Raw genomic sequence first — 21,123 nt, forward strand, 5'->3', positions numbered from 1 at the left:
CCTCGCATAACTGACGTTCAGCCAGTTCTTTTGAAAACATATATATATATATATATATTTTATTAGATATTGTTTTAGTTGAATAATGTCAACTTTTCCAATACAACATTACAGTACATTTGAATTTGTAACAATTTAGCATTCATTTGCTTGAAACATCTGTTGGATCTCCTGATGAACAAGTCAGAAATAACAATTGTTACAATTATTTGATAGGCAGAGCATGACAAGTTTTCCATGGAATTTGCATAGGTTCGAGGTTACATGTAATTATCGATGTCGGCCTAGTATTTAACTAAAGCTATACACACAGCATTTCACTATCAGCATTAATTAACAGTGGTCAGATTGTTAAAAATGATGAGAAAGCATGAAGCATTATCGTACTAAAATACGGTGCTTACTCACATAGAATTCATATTGTCAATCATTATACCATAAGCGTCAGAGTATTATATAAGAAACTTTGTATAAAAACAGTATCCTGATTCTTAAAAAAGTTGATATAAAATCATAATTTTTTAGATGGATTTAAAATGATGTCTCGCTATGATAAAAGATAAATTGAGCATTTTTAAAAAGGATAAAATTGCATGTTTCACAGCATTTAGAACGAGGAAGTCACCATATCACAGATTTGATCTTGTAGATTATGGGCCTCATCACGACTTCGGCGGTAACCCTTAAATCCGGCGGTAGCGCTATTACCGCCGGATTTAAGGGTCCGCCGAATCAGGGCTTCGACGGATTTCGCCCCAGCTCTGAGCTGGGGGGAAATCTGCCGAAGATTTGCGCTATTACCGCCGGCGGGAAATCCGCCGGCGGTATTAGCGCGAAGTTTCCCCATTGAGCCCAATGGGGAATGGGGCATTCCCGAATGGGCTCAGTGGGGAATGGGGACTTACATTACCGCCAAACTAGTGATCTGGCGCTATTAGCGCTGGGGAGTTCGCGGTAGGGCTAATACCGCCCGCGCTAATAGCGTTACCGTTACTGCCCAAGTCGTGAAGAGGCCCTAGGTCAGTAGAGCGGAGATGCGTGTAAATGTCAATATCGAGAGATATTTACATTCAGTAGGTTTTGTGCATGGCTTGCCATATCCATGAGTTAATACTGTTATTGTTTGGTATTTTACAACTTAGAACAAGATTCAGAATTGTTCAATTGCATACAAACTATGTCATCAGTTCATGGTCAATTATCAGTGACGTAAACAACGCATTGTTGCTATAATACAAGATGATACGAGTCCTTAAGATAATTCAATCAAGATCAGAATCTTCTGCTAGATTTTTGGCAAGAAGAAATGTAACTGTTGCAATATTTAATGAAACCTTTGTTGCATTGAATATGTGAATCCACATTTGTTCTTTTGTCACTATTTTGAATTCACTAAAATGTTTTTGATAGCTTCTTTCCTAAATTCTCTGAGGGCCGAGCATTCAGTAATGAGGTGTTGAAGTGTTTCTTGATGGTTAGTTTACAAAACCTACATGTCGTGTCTTTATTCAAGGTTTTTTTTTATAGGTCGATAGTCTAGCTTTGGTTGGCCACAGGTTCATGCGAAGGCGTGAAATTGACATGGCATATTTCGAATCCGGAAAATGGGTGAGATATGTTGGCAATTGGTCTAGAGACTTTACCAGAAAGTGTCCAAGTTGAAATATAATGTATGCATTGCAAATTTCCCATGTTAGGCGCCAGTCCCAGAGCCATAGCTTTAACTTGGCTTTATCGGGCGACTCTATTAATAGATCAACTGTGATGTCAGCCTCGCTCAGTAGTGAGTGGCAACATGCTTTAGATGATTAGAGAGGTCCATTAAATGTAGAATCAAGAGTTGAATTTAAAACTTGAATAAGGTTGTGGGAACTGGATGGTGTGGTGAGACATTTTCTGAAGGCAGCCAAGAGTAGCCATGCCCCAATTGCTGCTAGTGATGTAAGCCCTAATTCGTATCTAATTACTGCTATTGGCATACTGAGAGGAAGAGATAGAGTTTCTAGCAGTTGCCATTTGGGTGCATTACTTGGGAGATTGGTGTGCACTCCATACGTGATAATTAATATTACTTTGTGCCTATTCAAAATTATTGATGGTTTGTAGGAAAAGTTGCCATATTTAAGTTGGATAGCTTTACCTTGAATTGCTAGGAGTTTCATTCTGGATTTGAGTTTGGTTTTGTAAGGCAGGTCAGATGGATGAGTGTTCAGATTAATGCCAAGATATTTGTAATGTGTGACATGTGTCAGCGAAGCTTTGGATAGTGTCCAGTTGAATTTATAGCCACTTTTAGGTAATTGATGATGAAGAATTAAAGTATTTGACTTGATGGTGTGGATGATTAAGTGATTAGCCTGTGAGTATGCATCTAGGGCAGGGAAGTGGATACACACATTTGAAAGGCATACAGAAGGGGTGCCCTTGGCCATAGGGGATGTAAAAAGTTTATTGGTGTCTGCAAATGGAGATCAGGCAGATGGGGTGTGAGAGAAGGCCGGTTTCCCAGGAGTAGGAATAAACTGTGACCACCATGATGGGTCGTCATTCAACAATGTGAGGGCGCAAGTGTGGAATGCATTGCGGAGAACCTTCCCAGACACCCCAGACTTACATTTAGTAATGCAATGCACTATGGGAGAAGAGGAAGAGGCTGAGCAATTCATTCTTCGGGTGCAGGACATGTGGAGATCAGAAACGGGCACGGCATGGGACCAATCCACCACCCGATTCTACTTTATAATTAAGCAAGGCCTCCCAAAGGAGATACAGAAGGCCTTGGATAAAATAGCTGGGATAGAAGCCAAAGGGTGGCCGGATATTCAGAGCTTAATAGTACATCATTGTAGGAGGATCAAAGAGAGAGAGAAGGAGATAGCACAGAGAAGGTTGGCAGACAAAGCAAAGTTAGTTCAGAATAAATTAATGAAGGTTGCGGCAATCAATTCAGGGCTACCCACTGAAAGGCAGGAAGAAGGGGATGAGGGATCAGGAAATACACCAGGAAGGATGGCAGCAGCTTGGTCTACAAACAGACAAGACCAATGGGCAGGAGAGGAGCAATACGAAGGGCCCCAATGGCAGGGCAGACCCGCAAGATTTTTCAAGAGCATGAAGGATGCGACCAACAGGATATTACCAACAGCCGCCTCTGATAGGAAACGAACCGCAATTTGGCCACCCACATCCAGGGAGTCCTCATGGGTTACCAATGGGTGAGGGTGGGCAACACGAACCATGCTATAATGAGTATCCGCAGAGAACACAACAGATGCAACCCAGACAGCAACCTCAGCAGCAGGCTATGCAACAACAGATAGCATGACAGAATACGATGGGAAACACAAAAACTAACATTTCTGCAACAACTGCAAATGGTGCGCCGGCACCTTTTCACGGCGCTGCGTAGTGGGGGACAATGTCTTCTCCGTCCCCGGAACAGAAACATATCCAGACTAGGACAGCCCACGGAAAGCACTTGCATGTCCAGTCCTATCAACTACCCTACATGCAGAAGAGGAACCACTGGTGGGTGCGGAGATAGGTAACAAGCAGCTCATCTTCATTGTGGATTCGGGAGCAGAAAAATCGTGCCTCATGGAGGGATGGTTTCCGCTTTTGGGAAAATATTTGGAAACGCAGGGGTTTTCTGGGGCTATTTTGTAAGCATCTTACACAAAACATTTAGACATAACGGTTGGGGGGAAAATGGTGCGAGCACCCCTACTGTATCATAAAGACTTGCCAATAAATTTGTTGGGACGGGACCTCCTGAGCAAATTGAATATGACCATCTCCTTCACAGAACGAGGAATAGTGTGCTCCACTCCAGGGGTATGCCCAATAAGAGCTATGTTGATGATAAGTACTATGACAAACAAAATTGCAGTAAGGGGAGTGCCCATAGATATAGACATGTTCATTTATGGAATACGAGTACCTGCTAGAGTGGTACCTGAGATAACACACAAAGAATGGAGAGTGCCATCTGATTTTGTTTTCCGCCCCATTGTGAACTCAGATATTATGCCAGGCACAATAGTGTTGATTGATTTGGAAGGGGTACAAGTTTCAAGCAAACGTATTGCAGTAATAGGACTGGACACACATGGATGCAAATGGAGAACAGTGCTGTGCATAGATCCAAATGTAGCTTTGCGTGATTTGACTGATGAGGAATTGTTCATTGACAATGACACTGACGGGGAAATTATAATGGAAATAAGTGTACCTTGTGACATAATGATCCAGCACAGAGAAATACACAACCCTCTCATGGCTAGTGTTAGTGCACCACCCACTATATTTGATGAGTATATGGAAAAGGTGCTGCCAGAATTATGGACAACAGGCCCACATGATGTAGGGCTGTTGCAAGAGGTCACGCCCATAAAAATAAAATTGAAACCAGTTGCAATTCCGCCTAGAGTGAAGCAATGCCCATTATCAAGAGAAACAGAGGAGGGAATAAAAGAAACTATAAATGCTTTATTACAACAAGGTATAATAGTACCATCAAATTCACCCTGTAACACAGCGATTTACCCAATCAAAAAAGCAAGGGGCTTGGAGGATGATAAAGGACCTCCACCCACATAATGATGTCATGCAGAAAGAATTCCCTCTAGTACCTAATACTGCATCAATTTTGTGTAGTATCCCAAAAGATGCCACATTTTTCACAGTTGTAGTACTGAAAAATGCCTTTTTCTCAGTAACACTTGACCCCAGCTGTCAGTATCTCACAGCATTCACATTGCAACAAATACAAATATTGTAGATTGCCACAAGGGTACCGTGAGAGCCCCAGCATCTTTAATAGGATTTTGCATGAAGATCTTGGTAATGTGGATGTAGAGAGCACGATAATCCAGTACGTGGATGATCTCCTCATCTGCAGTAAGATTGAAGAGCAGTGCAAAACTGATTTGATGTCATTGCAAAATTTACTGGCCACGAAAGGATACAAGGTGGACAAAGGTAAACTGCAATACTGCCTAAAAGAAGTGTTATACTTAGGACAGTTGATTTCAAAAGATGGTAAAAGAATCATACCTGACAGAGCAGCAGCAATACATCACGCAGTAATCCCCAAGACAGTGAAGGACATACAGACATTTCTTGGCATATGTCATTATTGCCGTACATGGATCATGGATTATGCGGCCTACACACGCCCATTGTTGCAAGGGTTAAAACAAGCACAAAAGGACAGCGCCCCAATAAAATTGACACAGGAAATGATGACACAATACTTTAAATTAAAAGACCTCATCATACACGCCCCAGTTTTAGCAAACCCTGATTATGAGTTTTACCTCTTTTCACACTGAAATGGAATACTGATGACACAGAAGACATCACTAAGCCACAAGCCATTGGCCTACTACAGCAGCACATTAGATTCAGTGATGCAGTGCCACTTCGCATGCGAACAAGCTCTCGCAGCAGCAGCCTTCGCAATAGAGAAAAGCGCCACAAATGTAATGGGATGCTCAGTGACACTGTATGCAGAACATTCACTGTTTACTATTCTGGAAAGATCAAAATCGACACTCACCACACAAAGAGCAACAGCTTATGAGATCATAATATCCAGTTCAATTGTCCATGTAGTTAGATGTAAAAGTGTGAACCCTGCTACATTCATTACAGAGCCCTGTACTGTAGAAGATATGCAAGAACACGATTGTGCCACATATGAAGGGGAGGGAGATGACATTCCAAAAGCAAGCGAAATATACTTTGTGGATGGGTCAGCATCAATTGACAGTGAGACAGGAGAAAAACATGTAGGTGCAGCAGTGGTAAGAATAGAAGGGGAGGAGTACGAAGTTATAGTGCAGAAACACCTGCCCATCACATTACTCAGCACAAGCAGCGGAATTAATTGCACTAATTGAAGCATTACACATAGCTAAAGGATGTGCCGTGATAATATATTCTGACTCGGCGGCATACGTGACAACGACGGTACATTCCGGGTTGTCACGATGGAGAAGAAGAGGGTTTAGGAGGGCAGATGACTCGCCTGTACAACATGCAGCACTATTAAATGATTTGATTGAGGCACTAGCAGAACCGTCAGTCATAGCGTTGGTAAAGTGCCAGGCACACACAAACAACACAGACGCGATCTAGCTCGGAAACGCAGCAGTGGACGCCGCCGCAAAAGAAGCAGCCTACTTTGATGTCCCCCAACCACCAGAATTCATTGTAGAAACACCCAATTCAGAAGTGCAGGAAGAAGGATACATTTGCACACCCATTCTGCAAGTGATAGAATTACAAAGACCTGCACCCCTAGAAGAACAAGAATTATGGGGGAAAATAGGATGCAAGAAGTCACCCACATATTTAATATGGTGACAGGAAATGACAGGAAAAGTAGTGATGCCCATAGAATTGTTAGAAATAGCATTCCAACAACTATTTTATCCAATACATGCAACAAAACAACATATCGCTGCAGACATTCAAACATAATGGTTTGTACCTAATTTCCAGGAGCACTAATCAAAATTAACAATAGAATGAACAACATGCCGAACATATAATTCAGGGGTGACACTCAGGACATTACGAGGAACACTGCCATGCCCTGTAGGGCGTTTCAGAGAGCTCCATATTGACTATGCAGATATGGGAAAAAGATGTAACGGGGCAAGATATCTCATTGTAATAGTTTCTCCCTTCTCACGGTGGGTGGAAGCTGGACCATGCGCCCAACCCGATGCAAAATGTGCCGCAATATTTTTTGTACGTGAAGTATTCTCCAGGTAGGGCATATGTGATGTGATCAGGTCAGATAACTGCACCCATTTTGTGAATAACTCTTCAAGGAGGTGACAACGTTGTTAGGAGTAAAACACAAATTGTGTTCGATTTATCACCCCCAACAGAATGGTAGAAAAAATCAACGACCTGCTTAAAAGTAAACTGTTGAAGCTATGCAACACACTTAAAAAGAACTGGGTGTATTGCTTGCCCCTAGCACTGTTCCAAATCAGAACGCAACCAAGCAAGGATCATCATTTGAGCCTGCACGAAATAGTGACAGGATGGCACACACATACACCAATATCGCCAGTAAAGAGAGCATCAGGTGCTCACAGAGCTGCCACAGTGATAGGGGATGAATTTAAGGAATATCGTACCCAACTGACACTTGCAGTGCAAAGAAGAGCAAAACAAATAGCACCCCCATTTACACAGGATAATGAAACAGATACAACAATGCCAGCACAAGACAGCCCCACAGGCCAGGAGAAAATGTGTATGTGCGCAGCTTCGTGCGGAGATGGAACTCCCCACGATTTCATGGCCCTTACGAGGTAATATATTGCACGCCCACTGCAGTAAAAGTGAAGGGGTTGAAGTACTGTGTGCATCTCTAAGATGTGAGAAGGGCACACGATAGTACAACACCGCAAAGTGAACAACAGCAGAGCCAAGACGTTGCAAGTGGCCAAAATAGAGGAAAGAAACATAAAATATAAAATGAGAAAGTGGAAAAGGAAAATGAAATGATTGAAAAGAGCATGCAAAAAGGAAGAAATACAAAAATGAACAGTGTATATAAAAAGATGTTAAAGAAGTATGCAGTATACCTCTCTCTTTCTGTCGCTTACTATTTCTCCATGTTTTTCTCTCGGCTTACCTTTTCTGATTTTCTTTCTGCACTCTAATACGAGTTAAAGGTATAAAAGTAGAAAAGTGAATGTCACAAAAATTAGGTAATTACTAATTAAAACATGTTTGATTAGTTGAGTAACTTAAAGAGTGTCAGTAGAAATATGAAAGTAATAATGTGCAATTTAATGGAAAAGAAAATATATATAAATATAAAATATGTTTGGTGTACTTAACCCTTTTATATCGACCTTTCAGGTGGAAATATGACAGAGAGGAGGGCCCTCACTAACGACGACTCCAATTTAGATAGTGATAGAGTAGATAATAGAGTGAATAGATATTATAATTATGAATGCGGTTTAAATTTGGTAGCGGTAGTATTTTCTGTGATGTTATTTTGCCTTGGTATGTACTGGAGCCTGACTTTCATAATTGGGGATATGAAAGAGGGGGGAGTGGGGTACACCTAATACAAGAAGGATCAAGCCTTATATGGGCTAGAGTTAAGACAATTTAGTCACATAATGCCTCCCAAAATGACAATCTTACAACGTTGTCAAAACCCGTGTTCTTACATATGCTGCTATGGGTTTGGATAATGATCATGAAATCAATGAATATGATGGTGATTATTCCCTGTTCGGTACACCTGACCAGACACTTACAAACGCACATGCAACCACAGAACCTACCTCATATGACACTGATATGCACTTTAGCCCCAATTCCCCAACCACCCAAGATCCTTCCGTACTACAGTCTTGGCAAAATGCTAATGAATGGAGTGATGCAACCTGGGCAGACATTTTTCCTATAAAGTATCAGAGTGTAAAAATGTTATATAATGGTGAAAGAGGGAGGAGGAGAGGAGAAAAGGGGGCAGAAAGGAAGAGATATGATGCATACCGTGGCCTGGGATTAGATGAGATTGAAGACCCCAGCCACCCAGACCACGCAACAGCCAAACAAGCGATGAATGAGAGCTGCTATGTTTGCTCTCTTATTCCTCATGCCTCGGGCACACCCAAAGTTCTTATACCTCAAGAAGTACCCTTGTCGCTTGCCCAGTGTTTGGTTCATCTAGTATTGTGTAGGATTCAAAGCACCTTCCAGTCACACACAGTTACAATAGAAATGCTGCAAAACGAAAAAACCTGCACGAGTAAGCCACAAGGAGTGATCTGCATCAAGGAACCATTTTTTGTTATCAAAGTGACATGGTTCACTGAAAACAAGTGGCATGACGAGATAATCATGTGCAAAGCAGAGGCATTGCGAGGTCTAATGGAAGAGAACTTTCAATGGGTCAAAGAAACATGCCCTCCAGTCTGGTAACAGCACATTGCAAAACTCACATGGGTTACAGCTCTCGAGAAACCCATCAAAACACAGAAAGAAATTGCACATGAACTTTGTTTCCATGGCGAAGGGAAGGTAAAGATGGGCTCTAACAGACAATCCAACAAAACAATCATCATCCCTGATATGAAAAAGGGTACAGCAGCACTCATGGACATGTATTGTGTATGTGGCAAGCAAGCATACATGCATCTCCCATCATCGTGGAAGGGTACTTGTGCCATGACCACACAGCATTCGGCATTAATGGTTGTTCCAGAAAGACATATCCAAGGGGGGAGAATTACAGCTGACACCTTGGCAGCACCCCAGCCAGTGACCGCAGAGCCCTCCGCATACAACATTATGTCTGAAAACGAACAAGACAGAGCGTCCAGCAAAAGAAGGTCATAAACTACATCTCCAGCAAGTCATCATAACTCCTGGCTGAGATTCCAGATAAATACAAGCTCTTCAACTCTGGCAAAACATTTTTTGCGTCCCTCCTAGTGCCAGGACTGCAGGCGCAAACAAACACCAAATGGCTGCAGATGGTGCGCTGGGAGTTGATCCAACTGGCCAACGGCACTGAAGAAGGAGTCAACGTGATCAGTGTGGAACTCGGCACCCTGCAGTTAATGACAATGCAGAACCGGTATGTCCTGGATCTCCTCACAGCAATGGACGGCGTTGTTTGCCGAAAATTCGGGAGTGGCTGCTGTACATTTGTACCTTCTGAAGATGCGGACAATGGGACACTGTCCCACGTCATATCGGCCGTGCATAGTTTGGGGGAAAGAATGCGGAAGGAAGTAGGAATAGAGCCAAGTAGCTGGTTCGACAATATCTTCAATTGGATATTGTCCTGGTTCAGCGTGATGATGAAAATGTTTGTCCCACTCATCGTGTTTCTGTTATTATTTTTCTGTTTGTGCCAGGTGGGACTTCGATGTTGTGCAAAATCAATGCCTAGTTCTGCAATGATGATAGTAACAATTGGCAAATCGACAACAGTGCAAAATATGAAAGATGCACAGGTCCAAACTGGGGAGTCAGGTCCCTCTAAGTATGGCATGACTGCAGTATACCGCCATCCTGGGGATAGGGTGGATAATTTGTATGATACCACACTCAAAGAGCCACGAGAATTACAGTTGTATAGAGAGGTCTGTGTGGACCTGGATGGGGATGGGGGAATATACATGACATGTACACCTGATGAATATGCCAGAAGGAGTCAGAGCTTCCGAAGTGTGTGTAGGGCTTGGATGCCAATTAAAGGGACACCCGCATGGGCCGAAGCAGTGCAAGAAGCAGAGTACTATCGGAATGAAAATAATCGTAAATATTAGTTTGTTACTTTAGATGTAATGACAGGGGGGAATGTGTGGGAGTGATGGGCCATTTGGGCCCCCATCGTACATTCTGGACAATATGGACCACTTGTTCACGCATTAGTGGGGGATGGGTCCGTTGCCCTTATGCTAACATTAGCATAAATGGGGCTATTGCAGGATACACTTGGCTTCCATTATGTGTGCCCTCGACTCCATCTTTGGACTAGGCCTCACTCCGATAATACGAAAAGGCTTCTCTCCCTCTGAAGTGCCGCGCACAGCGTGCTCATAGTGCCCACCTTTTCCTCCACTGTCTGAAAGCCTCACAAATCCCTTTCTCATGAATGTGCCGGGGATAATTGAAACAAATAGTAAAATGTATCATCTCACTCTTCCTCTGTGATCACTGTCCTGTGCATGAACTGGCTCGAACCACGCCTTGTGGCTCATCCATCTCACAAACCTGCTCCTACTCCCTTGCCCCCGCTGATGGAAAATTATTGCCAATATAACCCTGTGCCCTCCTAAGGTATTCTCTTGATGTACCAGAAGTTTGACCCTGCTGTGCAGACCACCCCAGAGTATCCACACTAAATCCAGACCTCTGTTGCAGTATATTGTGTCCTAAAACTAACATATGTCATTATACCCCCCACTCTCCTTGATGTGCTAAGAACCACCCAGTCACCCAGGTTATCACTAACTGAAAGACCCCTAAGCCCTGTATCGCATAAAAGTCTCAGTGAAGGAAGATGTAATCATGAGAATGCAATTTATAGGTTTGCAAAGATTTACTCAAAGGCATATTAATGACCATCATTTAGTATATGTACAGTGGTGGTTTCTCATGCCAGCTTAGTTAATGTCAACTCTATCTCGCCGTGACCTAACCCTCATCCCTCCGGGATACCGGCAGATGGACCTCGTGACGCTCACCCTCCCGCCACCTGGGCAGCCTATCCGGAAGAAGCAGCGCCTACACGACTATATGCAACTTCACTCCCCAACCAATCCTGCACTAATGTGATACCCTATGTTAATGACGTCATTGATGATGCTGTTTAGCTTTATAATTCCATGTATGTGTATTGTTTGCCAGAGCGCTCTCGAGGCAGCAGATTTCTCTGGATGCCTATTTTATATAAAGATTTATTAATCTTGCAACCTGTTCTCTTAGTCTCATTCCCTACTGGGATGTGTTATATTTTATAAGTTTGCATTGGTAAATCAGGGAGTGAGCCTTTACATTATGTTGATTTGTATCGCTCACCGCTACCACCCAGGGATAGTCTCCAGGCGCTCACTTGGTTCTGCAAGAAAGAAGAGCTGGGTGTATTAGTGGGGATAGGATGATAGGATAGGTTCAGAACCAGGAGGAACTGATGTCTGTGAGCATTTTTTGCATGTGGGATATGGTTCGGAAGGTCCTGTGTCCATATTATTATTTCGTTTTTATAATGCCCCACATGCCCATAGGCCTAAAGGCGCCTAAGAAAACAGGAAAACAGGAGAGGGACAAACAGGACAGGCCAGTTCAAGAAAGAAGGTTGTGATGCCATGAGGGGGGAGGAGACAGAACGTGACTCAAGATTAAAGAGGTGGTGTATCGCAAGTTTTTTAAAAAGATCGGTAGAGCCAGCTGCTCTGCTCAAGCCAGGAAGTGCGTTCCAGGCAAAAGGGGTCTTGACCTCAAACCCTGAACCTGGCAAACTTATGTCTGGGTTCAGCCAGTTTCAGGCTATCTTGGGAGCACACGGAGCGACCTGGTGGGTTTGCTTTGGTTCGGTCCTTTAGATAGAGGGGAGCTGTGTTGGTCCAACACTTATAGGCAAGTACTGAGATCTTGTGGGTGATCCTGTGTTTGATAGGCAGCCAGTGGAGGTCCCTTCTGGCCTCAGAGACATGCTCTCGTTTAGCGAAACCATAAATAGCCCGTACTGCAGCGTTTTGGGATACCTGAAGTGCGTTCAAGTTGGTTTTCGTGGTTTCAGCCAGCAGGCTGTTGAAATAGTCTAGTTTAGAATTCACTAAGGCGGTGGCCAAAGCAGCACAGTTGCTGGCTGAGATAAAGGGCTGGATGTGATGTAAATGCTTGGTTGTGAATACACACCAGGAGCAAGTGTGTGAAATGTGGGAATTCATGGTTAGGTTGGCATCGAGGAACACGCCAAGTGTCTTTATGCTTCTGGCTACACAGATAGCGTTACCGGGCAATGTTGAAACAGCTGTAAGCTGGACTAAGTTTCTTGAGCCTTGAGTCTGATGCCACCATAGGAGCTTGGTTTTTCCATTGTTAAGGACAAGAGAGTTTTCGACCTACCAGGACTGTATGGCATTGTAGACAGTATTGATAGCAATGAAGTATTTTGTATTTTGTATTTGTTTATTTGTAGTGCGTAGCTTGCCCTGGGACATTTGGGCGCATGTTTAAAGGCAGTTACAAGTTACAGCAAAAGATACAATATAGATATTACATTTTAAACATATTTACAAACAGCTCAAAGCACCTTATAACAATGAGAGGAACGAATCTAAGTATACAGTATAAACAGACTATGTATAATGAGCAGTCGGTAATGGGCATAACAGATGTCAGGGTTATAGAGAGGAGGCAAGGGCATCCCATTCATGTAGCCGCAATTTGGTTTTAGCTTTGAAGGAATGGAAGTATGGGACGTCTCTAAAAGCATTAGATAGGGTGTTCCATAGCTTAGCCGCGAGGACTGGGAAGCTCGACCCTCCGGCTGTCTGAAGCTTGAAACTGGGAATAGTCAGAGTGTGAGCCTGGGCAGATTTTAGGGGTCTAGTTGCTGTATGTTCTGTGAAGCGTGAGGATAAGTAGGCCGGGGCTGCATTGTTCTGGGCCTTGTGGGTTAAGGCAAGTGCTTTGAGGGATATGCAATCAGTGATGGGTAGCCAATGCAAGTTGCGTCTTGTGTTGGAAATGTGAGAGTGCCTAAGTACGTTGAGAGCTGCCCTTATGGCGTTGTTTTGCTTGACCTGGAGTTTATCAATGTTTCTTTGACTAGTCCCTAAGTATTGGGCGTTTCAATAATCGATTTTTGACATGATGAGGGTTCTGGCGAGAATCAGGCAGTTCTCTGTTGTCAAAAAGGGGCGACATGCTGTAATCAGTTTACACGTATAGGATGATGCTGAGACAACTGAGTTGGTTTGTCGATTGAGGGACAGAGTGGAGTGTAGATATATTCCAAGTGTTTTGGTGACGTTAGAGACTTTAATATAATTCCCGTCAATAATGAAGGATTTGTATTTGGGGTCAAGTTGAGTGAGTTTGTATTGAGAGCCAAGAATGATTAACTACGTTTTTTCATCATTAAGGCAGAGCCCATGATGTGCCATCCAGGCCTGGATGACAGTGTAGACTACATTGAGTGCTTTGGCATCTGTTACATAGTCGCCAGTGATATGGATGAGTATCTGGGTGTCGTCCGCATAATTAGTGTAGGAGACCAAGACAGTCAAGTATATCAAAGAGCGGTTTAGTAAACACATTGTAGAGTGTGGGAGATGCACAGGATCCTTGAGGGACTCTGCACGGGACGTGGGCAGGCTCAGCTGTGGCTAGGGGCGGCTAGGGACGAGAAGACCCTAATGGTTCTGTTCACTAGGAAGGAGCTGACCCAAGATGTGGCGGTATCAGAGAAGTGGCCCGCAATCTTGAGGTGGTGGCAGAGGATTTGATGATCGACCAAATCAAAGGCTGCTGACAGATCAATGAGGAGCAGGAGCGCCTGTTTGCCCTTGTCTGTCAAGTCCTCTATTTGGGTTTTCAAGTCAATTAAGGCTGTCTCTGTGCCTTGTCTGGGACGGAAGCCGGATTGTCTAAGCCCTAGTAGGTTGTTGGTTTCAAGGCAGTCCTGGATTTGGAGATAGGCTGTTCGATCCAGAATTTTAAGAAGGTATGGCACCGTGGTGATGGGCCTGCAGTTAGAGGGATTACTGGGATCAAGATTAGGTTTTTTGATTAAAGGGATGACCCAGGCATCCTTAAGGTTTTCAGGTACAATGCCTAATTTGAATGAGGCATTATTGAATGAGGTAATGAAAGGGGCATGGTCATGTGCAGCTTCCTTTATGTCCGGTGCAGGGCAGGCGTCGCCTTGGCAATAGGAAGGCTTGAGCTTCGTTATGACATTTTCGACTTCCTTAATGGTAAGGGGTGAGAAGCTGAAAGGTTTGAAGGAGTGTTTAGGAGATGGGGTTTTGTAGGATGGGGGATTACCCGTAGAGTCAGAGAGGTGGCTCTTTTTTGTATTAATTTTGGCTTGGAGCATGGCAATTTTGTCAAGCAGTGCCTTTTGAATGTTGGAACACCACTCAGTGTCAGGGGTGCACGTCTCAAGCGGGGCAACTGGAGACTCAAGTTCCTTGCGGATCTTGAAGAGTTCCTTGGTGTTAGATTGGGCTTGAATGATCCTTTTGTTGTACACTTCCTTTTTTGCAGCTAAAATGACTTATTTGAAGGTAAGGGAGGCTGAAGTGAGGTTACTGTGTGTTGACTAGAGAGGGTGAACGTTTCCAGTGAGCCTCAGCTTTTCTTTTTTCTTTACGCAGGTCGCGTAGGTGCGGGGTAAACCAGGGGTTTACGGTAGAACTGTGTTTTTTGTTTGCGCAGTTTGAGGGGGCAATGGTGTTGAGGGCTTTTAGCATGACGCGGTTGTAGGTGTCTACTAACACTGTGGGATCTGAGCACATGGAGGATGCCGAGTTTAGTAGAGGGAGGATAAGTGGGAGTAATTTCTCAGCCGTAATATCCTTTTTGTTGCGAGTGGAAGTGGGCGGGGCAAGGTTGGGTTTAACTGTAGGTGGACTGGAGTTAATGTCGAAAGATATTTTATAGTGATCAGACCATGCGCAAGGAGACACAGAGGTAATGTTCAGCACACAGTTCATGTCAGCAACCCAGTCAAGAGTGAGACTCTTGATATGGGTGGGCTCATTGACATGTTGGGCAAGACCGAAGTCGGCCAGGACACTTTCTAAGTCAATGGATTTGGCATAATTCATATCTTGGTAGCCTAGATTGAGGTCTCCCAATATATTGATTTGAGAGTTGGGCTTAGTGTTGGTAGCTAGGATAGATGAGATGTCCTCTATGAATGACGAGGTAGGAATGTTGTGCCTGGTCTCCAGTGAGCTCAAGGACGACCTGGGTGTCATCGGCGTAGTTGGTGTAGTGTACACCCAGGTGGTCCAAGAGGCTGAGGAGAGGTCTAATGTAGATATTAAAAAGTGTGGGGGCAATACAGGAGCCCTGGGGAACGCCATAGGCTTAGGCTATACGTGTGGAGCTAGCACAACCTACTGAGACTCTAGCAGTACAAGGCCCGAGGAAGGATGCAATCCATTGAACTGCTGAGGCTGAACAACGGGCCTGATACATTAGTTTGACTATCAGGAGGGGTGATTCACCAAGTCAAAGGCCGCAGAGAGATCCAACAGCATAAGCAGGGCGGTGTGTCATTGATCAACCATGCTGAACAGGGTGGTTTTAAGATCCAGCATGGCTGTTTATATTCCGTGCTTAGCCCTTATGCCTGACTGACATACCCCCAGGATGGCGTTATTTTCAATGAAATTCTGAAGCTGTAGGTAGGCTACCTTGTCCATGATTTTGAGAAAAAAGGGGACGTTGGTAATGGGCCGCTAACCTTTGGCTATAGCTGGATCCAGGGTGCATTTCTTAAGCAGTGGGGTGATCCAGGCATCTTTTAGGGAAGCAGGGACCATACCTTCACTAAAGGAGAGGTTCACTAGTTTTGTTTCCATGGAACCAGTGGTTGGAGGGCACCTTTCAAGATGTTAGCCAGGCAGGTGTCAACCAGGCAGGATGTGGGTTTCATCTCTGTAATAATTTTGGAGATTTCACTCTCAGAGCAGGGAGCAAAGCTGAAAGTATCAGTGATGGAAGGGGAATGGTCGGGGTGTGATGTTAGAAAAGTTGTTGATTGGCTGGAGCCTAGCCGCTAACAGTGTGGAGAGTTTGGCTGGCGTAACATTTTTAACATTTCTAGCTATGGTTTCCAATCTGGGTAGAAGTTACCTTCTTGTGGGTGACGCTGGGGGCCGAGCTAGTGCGTTCACCAGATAGTGGTGGAACCATGCACAGGGGCTGATTAAAACCTTCGGGAGTGCACAGCGTGTGCAATAACCCATTCCAGTGTGTGCATTCCGATATGAGTGGGACCCATAGCCCTTTGTGAAAAACCCATGTCTTGCAGGGAAATGAGCAAAGAGACTGCAAGTTTATCAGAGGGGTCTTTAGCCTATAGGTTGAGGTCTCCGTGAGCAAATGCTGATGCCTCAACAGCGAGGGAGCTAACACCAGTGTTTCCTGAGGGGATAGGTGTTTATCCCGATCTGGTGAATCTTTGTGTCTGTATGACGTGGGGGAGACCACGTGCTGAGCTACACCCGGCACAACGACAAAGGGCAGGTGTACATTTTCTGCGACCATTGGAGCAGAGGGCATAGTAAGTTCAGGCGGAAAATAGCTCTGCAAAATGCTTTCCTTTTGGTCCGAAATTAGTCGAGTTATAATTGGAATATAAAATGGTTTGTTGCGTAGTCCCTGGATGAGATTGTGGATCGTTGACATATTGCAGAGGCAGGGGGGGCACAGGGGATACCTGGATTTCTGTGTGGGAACGGCAGAGGCAGGCACACAGCACACACTTTGTGCAAACCAGCAATCAACGGGCCTCTACAAATGCACCGGGGCTGAACCGCTGATGTGCCGCTGCGCCACTGATGGGTAGAAAAGGACTGGTGTAGCTGGGAAGTGTAGTTCCCATGAACTACAAGGTAAGTAATGCAGAGTAAAAGCAATCCTCACTGCAAGATACAACTGGCGTTCAAAATAGCAATCTCAATTTAAAGTGCAAAGCTAGGCTAAATGCGGTCCTTACTGCTTGGAAGAGGGAAGAGTCAAGGCAGGGTTTCCATGTTTACACGTTAAGAAAGAAATAAAGAATGATTCACACAGCACTCACAGGCATGGGTAGGACTCAGATGTGTGCTAGTGTTTGCGTTGGTGTGTGTGTCGTGTTTCCTTATGTTGGATTGTGGTTGTGCGCACTGGTTAGTTGTATCCATAAGGTTCCAGAGTTGCGGATGGCTGTTGGTGTATGACTATCTATTGTGTTGGTGTTTAGTTGATGGATTTATGGACTATGTCCTGGGGAGTTCCCTTTAGGTTTGTTTCCAGAATCTCAGAGAGATGGTAGGGTGCAAACATTAGATTGATTCTTGGTGTGTGTATGTGTAGTGTAGCTAGCCACTAGCCAGAAGTAGTGGTGTTGGATATGTTGGAGGAGCAGGAAGGGGAAGTGGGTTAGTAGGTCGGTCATAGTAGGATGTGTGGGATGAGGATAGATGGAAAGAAGGGATGGGGTGCATGGGAGAGAGGGCAAGAGAAGCAGAAAATCAGAGTAACTACACAAAGGAGGCTCATGGGGCTGAGGCCTACCAAGACCTCTCCAGCGTTCGCCATAGCACTGTCTGGCAGCCCACATTTGTAAATACCATAGGCCCCAAAAACACTTAAGATGGCCCTAGTAGCCAGGGGCCACACACTTGACCTTTGGTAGTTTTGGGAGTGAAAAGACCTCTTGTCAGCTAGTAGACATTCAGAGGAGAACAAGGGCCGCACAGAGAAAATCAGAGCTCAGCCGTGTGAGAGTCTTTGGTGCTAGTGGCTAGGCCGGGCCCATGTGAATACAATCTTGTAACTACTTTTGTGACATGAGTGTGTGAGGGAATCTATGCTTGGTCCTCACACCAACAATAGTTTTTTGTGTTGCATATCCGTGGAAAAGCTCTGTCTCCATGACTTCCTCAGAAGCCTGCCTCCCAGTTTATACTCTGAGTGGTGTCTGCAGCTGAGTCTTCTGGTCTACACAGCACCTGGTACCTGCTCAGTACTCTGATGGACTCTATTGGACTGGTAGTCCTCTTTCTATTGCTACTGCTAGAAGCAACAGCACCTTAACATAAACCTCATCCAGCCGCGGCCGAGGAGTCGGCTGTTGAGCCTTCTGGTGTTTAGGATCTCGGGCCTTGGGACTTGGTGTCTCTGAGCTTCACACCCGCGCTATCGTAAGCAGACTGTTAAGCCTTGATCAGATCTCGAGACTCAGCGTGCAACCGCTCCAAGCTGACGGTAAGGATAATCACCTCATTGGGTGAACACACAGCGAAGAAAAGCACAACTTTAGCGTGAGCCCAGAGGGCACCGGGAAAGACTCTTAGATAGAAAGTCATCTAGCAGCCAGCACATGACTTAGTCGTTAAGACGAAACAAGAAAGCAAGAAACTGTTGATAACAGTAACTGGGGTCTGCAGGCATAGAGGCGGGGCAGTCGGTTAGAAAGCTTCCTAACTAGCTACTATCAGACATGGGTTTCTGCAAAAACTCCAACGAATTCCAAGAGCACGAACCTCTTACCGTGAGCGCCAGTTTTAAAAGCAAGACGAGCCACAGAGCTTTGAATCATGAGCACAGGGTACGGGGGGTCATTTGGAATCCTGTGGTGCTCCGGGAACCTTTACGGCCGTCCGGTCGACAACTTGAAGTAACTCAGGAAGGCGGGCGTTATTTAATGTCCGTCAATCTATTGCTCCTGTATTTGCTTTTGGGACAATCGGCCAGTCAAGTGGGCTGAAAGGAGAATGCAGAGAAATCCTGTAGCTTATAGGAACCAGAGCTCTCCATTATTCCAGATTTCCGAGGTACATACAAAGGATACGTAAACTGCCCCCTCAAAATGAAGCTACGGAGCACGGCGCACTTAGACATGACAAAAGTGTCGGAATGGGACGGATCATATCTAGAATCATTGGCCCAGTCATCAACAGCTGGGATGCCGTCAGTGTGTGAAACACTGACCACACCAAACACCATGCTCCTAACAACCAAAGCCCAAATTCATGTTACCAGCCAACAGGCTGATAAAGAAAAAGCAAAAAAAGACAACGAAAACGAACTGGTAAATCAGTGGAGACGTGGCCTAGAGTACACGGTCACTGCAAAAAACATTCAAAAGAAAATAAAGGAGCACTTTGGGAAATAGAGGAACAAAAGCCTAAAAGATGCAGAAGGCGAACGAGAATCAATCTGGTGCCTGCAAACATCTGTAATGGAGGGGGGGGGCTCAGCTATCAAATACAGCTCAATTACAAGAAATCCCATCAATGGCTCAAAGCACAGTGGTGAAAGACACACTCTAATTTCAGGCCTCTACAGGAGTCCTGGGAGACAGAAGGGATTCACAAGAAGAAAGAAACATCCAAGACCCCCAATTAAATGACACTACTTTGACAGCGCTCAACTTCGTTTTGAACTCTTTGGTCTCGGTTGTTGAGATACTAAAGGGTGAAGTTCACTCCCAAGCAGGAATACTTCTAGAGCTGACAAACAAAGTGGCCAAATGTGACTCCTCAATGGTTGTGCTCAACAATGTAATTAACTCTATCATCGTTCCATCTGTAAATAGAACCAGAATTGAAGTGGCAAAGCAGGGCCTTGATATTTCATCTATCCGGGGTCTTTTGATAGCGAACAGGAGTGAAGAAGAAACAAGAAGAAGCCAGTTGCACGAACTATTGCGACCTTTGCAAAAACAATCGTTGCCTCAGGAGAATGTGGGCATAGAGACAATTGATAGATCATGGGTCTTTGACGAAACTCCATTCTCAGAATCCTTACTGGAAGAGTTCAGGAGGTTAGCTCAGGCGGTGGAAGAACTGCCAAAGGCATCAATTGAGGTCCAGCTCGTACATCGTGAAGACCCAGCAGCAATTCCAGAAGCTGTAGAATCAACTTGGACTGCGGCTAGTAATCAAAACTACAGGAGGAGGAGAAAAACAAAAAAAAAGATGAAGGGAAAAAGAGACTAAAAAATGCCCTCCTTCAGTCAACAAAGAAAAAAGAAAAAATATCAAAAAATCTGAAAAATCAAGTTAAAAATGTAGAATACAATACTTCCTGGAAAACATCACATTGCCATCCTCAGACGAGCAAACTAAGACAACTCAGAAGAAAAACAGAACCATTCATCCCCGGAGAGACAGCTGGGCCCTGGCTCACGGGAAAATAAGCCATCAAGCCCTGGGCAATGCCAGGGAAGAGTAAAACAAAACCAAGGGGAAACAACCCAAGCTAAGCTGGAGATTGTGAGTGTGAGCGTGGGTCTCTAGATTGAACCACAAGAGAAAGTATTCAAAACCTCTAAAAGCAGTATGGGGAAGCTAAAGTCAAGAGAGGTGGAGTCAACATCTACGGGTCAGCCTGGAAAGGTCCAAGCGCACCCCCAACCACCATTGGCCACTCAGGTCAAAACCTAAAGTTGGCCCCAATATTTATGCGGAAGAAACCATCTCTAATAACGTGAAGCGCATTGGCTAATAATACAGACAGTTATTTGCAAAGAGCACACATAAAACGGGCACCAATATTCCTTGCTGCAAGAAGAAGAGAAGCAAAATCACCATTGGCTGAGCAGTCAATCACCCCATCTCTCGTGTCTATGAAATTGAGTGAAGGCAAACATCATACTATTCCAGGCATCTGGAATGGCTCAGGAAAATCGAGGGAGATCGATCATGTTCAGGACCAGATCCCACATCCCCATGTTGATTCCCGAGAAACAATGAGCAATGAAAAAGAGGATGCAACCAGCTTTGAAGTGCTGAGAGTCTGTTTCAAATCCACACTAAAGACCAATCAGTACAGCTCATTGAGCAGATTTGCAATCCTGTCTATGTTCAAGAAAGTCAGAAGTCTCTTCCT

The sequence above is a fragment of the Ambystoma mexicanum genome, chromosome 1p (genome assembly GCF_040938575.1).
Source record: "Ambystoma mexicanum isolate Mex_15411 chromosome 1p, UKY_AmexF1_1, whole genome shotgun sequence".
NCBI lineage: Eukaryota > Metazoa > Chordata > Amphibia > Caudata > Ambystomatidae > Ambystoma > Ambystoma mexicanum.